We start from the raw sequence: 6,000 nt of genomic DNA, 5'->3' as shown, positions 1-6,000 counted from the left end.
CCTCCCCTTCATTCCCTGCGACTCCTCCCCCATGACTCCCAAACCCCACCCCGTGACTGCGCCCGCCTCCATCCCTGTGACCCCACACCCCACGAACTGACCCCAAGACCTCACCAGGTAACCCTCAATTCTTAGTCATTGACTCTTGACAACTCAGGAATTTCCCCAACACTGCCCAGGGACCCACCAACCCAGTGGCTCCCTCAGTTCTAATTCACCGATTCACGACCTGAGATCCCCACACCCCTCCTTCATGACCCCCAAACCTTTTCAATGACCCCGCTGGTCCGGTAACCCCTCCAGTTCCACCCTGTAGTCCCCCACAAACTTGATGACTCTCCTCAAACCTTTTCTGGTAACTCCTAAGCCCTACTCCAATAGTGTTCCACCCAGTCATCTTCTACATAACCCTCAATATCCGATAGTCTTTTCTTTGCCTTGTAACCTCATGATCCGCATTCCATGTACTCCTTTTATCCTCAAGTCACCCCTACTGACAACCCTCTCTGCACCCCCGGTCTCCCAGTGTCAAACAGCACATGACTTAAAAGTGCACCATGCTGGTGCCTATGAAGTAGTATTAGTTGGAGGCATCAAAAAATTCTGGATTGAGTGTGTGGTGCCAGATTCAAGTCCCAAGCTCTCCCATGGTTGTGCTTTGGGAACCTGGGAGAAGTCCCTCCCTCACTCTGGACCTTTTTCTCATCTGTATGGTTATAAGGTTGGTTAAAGGATCTCAGAATTTACTTCCAGCTCTGAAATTCTGCAGTTTTCAGTCAAGAATATATTTGCAATCATTTTTGTGCCCCTCTTGTAACCTCACTCCAGGATCTACTTGTTTCATGAACCTTATTCCCTTACTCCCATGCCCCCCCTTGCACTCTTGATATCCCAGGCCCCTTTTTTTTTTTTTTTATCAGACCCAATCAGTTAACATGTTTGCCAAGCAGGATAGCCGAGTGCTTCCGCTTTAGGCATTGATATAAGAGACCTGGGTTCTAGTGTAGCTCACCTTTCAGCTATGCCACCTCAGGAGGCGTACCGTTAGCCTGTCTGAACCTTCCGTCTCCACCTCTACTAATAGTAGTGCCTGAGATAATGTGTGCAAAGACTTGGCAATTTGCCAAGCCCTTACGTATAAGCTGAGATGTTCCTATGTGTCTTAACTTTGTGTTAGATGGTAGGGATTCAACAGACAATGAACACAGGACCTATACCTTGTACTCTCTCTTCCACTCAGCTTAGGATCCCCATCTTCTTGTCTCTGATATGGTCTCATCACTTCTCTGGTTCTTTACCCTGATATCTCCTTAATAATGATTGGCACTTAACTGCTGAGCACCTACTGTGTACCAAGCTTTGTAAATATAAATTAAGTTTACCTTTCAACAACCCCAAGAGATGGTTATTATTATATCCACCACTATTTCCCATTTTTGTTTGTTTTAGCTTTGTTTGGTTTGGTTTTAAATAAATGAAGAACCTAAAATTCACACAGATAAGTAGCATACCTGGGATTTCAATCCACAGTCTTCAAAACCTACGTGTATCATTGCTTCTCTTGCCCCCATACCTACCTAGTTTTTCAGTTAACAGCCCCTTGTTTCTTATTTTCTAATAATTCCTGAGCCCAACACCAACTCATTCCACAACTCCCAAGGTTTCAGTTACCCCATGGTTTGGGGTAACTGAACCCATTGTTCCTCAACCCATTGTTCATGACTTTTGACCCCACATTCCCTGATAGCTTAATACCTTTCTTCATCCTTTGTTTAGATATCATCTCATGTTATGAGTCTTTGGAGCTCTCACCTCTCACTCCATTATCTCACCCTAAAGTGGTACCCATCACACTAGCGCTTTACCCCAAATCCTCTCATACTGTTAAGTCCCTTACCCCCAGGAATCATAAACTCTAAAACCCTCTAGCACTGTAGTCTTTCCTTATATGATCTCTTCCTATTTTCAATCCCTTCTCAGTGTTCTAGCTGCCTTCCTTCTACCATCCTCAGCCACATCTTTTTACCCAAAATCTTCATCTAATTAGCCCTTCATCTAGTGACCTCATTCACCCATCTTCAGTAAAATGAGCCCCTTCTATCCCAGCATGAACCCATCCAGCATAACCTATATACCCTTCCATTCTAACAGCCTCCTCTTTACACCGTACCCGATATCCTGTGAGATGCAGCCTCTCAGATTCCCGGATCTCACAGCATTTTCCTCATTTTCATCAGTTATGTCCTTTTCAAACCAGAATCATCTTTCACCTTTTCCCTCTCCATGAGTCCCTGTCCCTTCTCACAATGCCATCTTGCTTCCTCTTATTTTTCTCCCGATGGTCCTCACCTTACTAATCTTGATAACATTGATTATAATGTAAACCTCCCTCCCATCTAACTCTGCCCCTCTTCCACTGTCCTGTGCATCTAATTCCAGGGCCACATGAACAACCCTGCCACTCTCAGCTCTCCTTCCTTCAACACAGCACTGTCTAACCAAACCTCATTGGCCTCTTTGGTTTGTCCACAGACCTACTTTTTTCTCTGGGAACTTCTGGTAATCCCCAAGATTGTACTCCTTTAGGTAGCAAGGAGAGAGACCTTGGAAATTCTTCTGAATCAATCTAGCTTTGTCTCCTTGACTCACTCCCACGATTCTATCCTGTTTATGAAACTGCTTGCTGTATATGCCCTCTGGGTAGAATGCTTTGAGTGTCAGCTTGTGCCTGCATTGAATTAGCCCCATTGTTTTCCGAGCCCTGGGAGGACTTTCCTATCCACTCCCACCAGAAGATTGGATGATGAGTAGCAAAATGTGACATTAAAGATTCACATCGAAAAGTCTATTCTGTGGGTCACCAAATTCCCAAGTCTCCTATAATGTACTTATTGACTCTACAGCAATAAATACAGCAGAGGGCAAAACTAGAGTTAAGGAAGGGGTAAGTCCTGGGGTCTACAATTTCTGCGGGTTAATTTTTTAAAAGGAGCTTTTGCCTTAGGCTTGTTTAATCTTACGGCACAGAACATATTCAGCTTTGTATCTTAGTTATTTGTGTACTCTTCTCACCCACCCCCACCATGATTTCCTTGAGAACAGAGGCTGGGTTTTCTTTGCCTTCTGTCATCTTAATCTTGTCCTTCATATTTAGCAAGTAGTAAATACTGGGTTGAATGAATTCATTAAGAAATTTTGCATCAGTACAAACAAGTGAAAACAGCTCACATCCACATTTGTATTGTAGCCACAACTGTCCCCTCCCCCAAATCCCTCCAAATGTGACCATATGCAAGTCCCTTCATTTTAACAATCTAGAATTTAGACACTTCTTTTAGTCATTGCTCTGGTGAGGAAATGGTATAAGTGCTTGTTTTTACTGTATTTCTAGTAAGACTAGAGAGATTGGTCGACATAGTTGCTAAAATACCATGGTTACAAGGCCAGAGTCTGTCATATATATACCGGTTCTCAAGAAAACAACTAGATGTAATATTTAGTGGGAGTTGCCCAGACAGAATAGGGGAAGCCAAATTGGTAATTGTTGAAGTTGGGTAATGGGTTCATGGGGTTTGTTATACTATTCTTTCTACTTTTGTGTATGTTTGAAATCCATAATAAAAGTTTTTTTGTTTTGTTTTTAAGGACAGCTAGATGAACAAATGAGAGTTTAGCACAGTTCCTTGGAAAATACCTCAGAGTAAATGAGCTACTATTACTGATTCAGTACTATTATCTAGGTTAGTGGTATATTTAGTCCTAACCTATCTTTGACCTCTTTTGTTTGTGAGATAACAGGATGCTAAATACAAAAATTAGCACCCTGTAGAATTCTGTGCCTGGTGGCCTAGGAATTGTAGGGTCCTGGCAATAAGCACCTATGGCTCTGTCCTTCCCTGCTTCCCATCCCAGGTGTGGTTTCTGGTGGTAAAGGGCTACACTGGACCTGAGAAGAAGGTGAGGCAGTGGTAGAGGTAAGGAAGAGACCAGAATTCAACTAGGGTCTTCTCCCTTCTGGCCTAAAGCCTATAGATTACTGGGCAGTCCTAAAGGTATGGATATTCATTCATTCACTCATCCATTCCACAGGTGTCTGGTGACTATCTGCTAAAGGCCAGGATTTTTCTCATACCTGGAGGTAGAGCAATGAACAAAACAAAGTTCCAGGATTTAAGAGGCATACAATAAACTAATAAACAAGGAAAGTATATATTGAGAAAATTAAGCAGAGAGAGGAAATAGAGAGTACCAGGAGTCAGGGTATTAAATTTTAAGTAGGGTGGTCAAGGAAGTTCTCACTGAAAAGATAACATTTGAGCAAAGACCTGAATAAAGGGGTGAGCTGAATGCATATGTGGTGGAAGTGTATTCCATACAGCAGGAACAGCAAGTGCAAAGGTTCTAAGGCAGGAGCATGAGAAACGTGAGGATGCAGGCCAGTATGGCTGAAGTAGAGTGAGAGAGGGGAAACATAGCAAGAGAGGTGAGAATGGAAATGGATTAGTGGCAGATCATGTTGGGCCTTATAGGCCGCTGGATTTTGTTGTGAATTGTGAGAGGAGAGCTATTGGAAGGTTCTAGGCAAATAAGTAACATGAACTGACATAAAGGATCATTCTGGCTACTATGTTGAGAATGAGCTATAGGGGCCAAGAGTGGAAGGGAAAACTGATTAGGAGGCTACTGCAATAGTCCAGGCAAAAGAAGTTGGTGGCTTGGACTCAAAGTAAATTAGTGGAAGAGTGAGAAGTGATTGGATTCTGGATATATTTTGAAAGAGAAGCCAACAGGATTTGCTGATGGATTGGATGTGGCATGTGAAAAAAATAGAGAAGTCAAGGATGGATCCCTCATCTTTGTCCTGAGCAACTAAGTGATAGAGTTTCTATTTACTAAAATCAGGGAGCCTGGAAGAGGGTCAGGTTGTGAGAGGGAGAGATAAGGAATTTACTTCGAATATGTCAAGTTTGAGACACTTTTTGGACATGGCGATATTGAGTAAGCAGCTCGATTTACAGGTCTGTTAGACATCAGTAAATTTCTGTTCTGGAACCTGAAAGAACACTGTTTCTATTACTGGGCAAAAGACAAAGGAGTATAGTGGGCAAAACACTGGCAGTTCAGGTGTGAGGCCTGGCTCTGCTACCACGTAGCTCTGTGATCCTTTGAGACTTCTCTGGCAGCTCTGGCCTCTGTATCTTTATCTGCAAAATGACTGCTTTAGAAATGAGCTGTCTTCTCAGCCCCTCCTATTGTGAGAGTTGATGAATTAGTGCTTAAAGAAGATAATATATCTGTATATCTGAGAGCATTTTGGAAACAGCTGAGCTCTATATGAAGTAGTGGCATTGGTGGTAAGATTCTTTCCCTCTTTTCCTTTGCTAAAGTAATATGCAGTGAGTGCCTGCCGTGTACTGGGCACTGGGCTGGACATACAGGATTCAGTGACAGAGACAAGATGCATCAGTGCCTTTATGGAACACTACAGACAAGGCGCCTGGTGTAGCTTCACTGCTCAGTACAGAGGGAACAGTGTTTTGGTCTGATGTGACTTTAACAAGGGAAACCTTGTTCTTGGCCTGGGTCTGGGAGAAAACAGTGAACGTGGATGTCAGAGATGAGGTAAGGTGGTATTCCAGGTAAGGCAAAAGTGGTCATCCTAGCTGGGGCTGGAGGAAGAGTTGGGTGGTGGGACTCAGTTCCTTCCCTTCTTCATTCTTTCACTGAACATTTAGTCCTCTTTTTTTTTTTTTCCCCTCTGCCAGGAACTTCTCTTAAGGAGCTCATAGTTCTGTAGTTAATGAAAGGTTTCAAATCCAGTCTCATGAGTTTTAGTAGATTTAGTACACAATAAATGGAGCTGGTTTAGGATTCAAATTTGAGCTAAAGAACTCATTTAGCTATGCAACCTAATAGTATTATTCATTTAGTATCTGTGGGCATTCTTTGTTAGGTGGTGATTAAGCTGAAATGCATGCTGTCCAGGAACTTAAACTATAA

The 6,000-nt window shown here is 42.9% G+C and overlaps 1 protein-coding gene across 1 annotated transcript in view; it reads left to right on the top strand.

Moving 5' to 3' along the window:
* The window catches only part of ZNF76 (zinc finger protein 76), a 30,555-nt gene that overhangs the window by 496 nt on the left and 24,059 nt on the right, over positions 1 to 6,000 (top strand). The window lies entirely within an intron of this gene.

The sequence above is a fragment of the Pteropus alecto genome, unplaced genomic scaffold, assembly GCF_000325575.1.
Source record: "Pteropus alecto unplaced genomic scaffold, ASM32557v1 scaffold202, whole genome shotgun sequence".
NCBI lineage: Eukaryota > Metazoa > Chordata > Mammalia > Chiroptera > Pteropodidae > Pteropus > Pteropus alecto.
The sequence above is the reverse complement of the archived record's forward strand: the minus strand, read 5'-3'. Positions and strand labels throughout refer to the sequence as shown.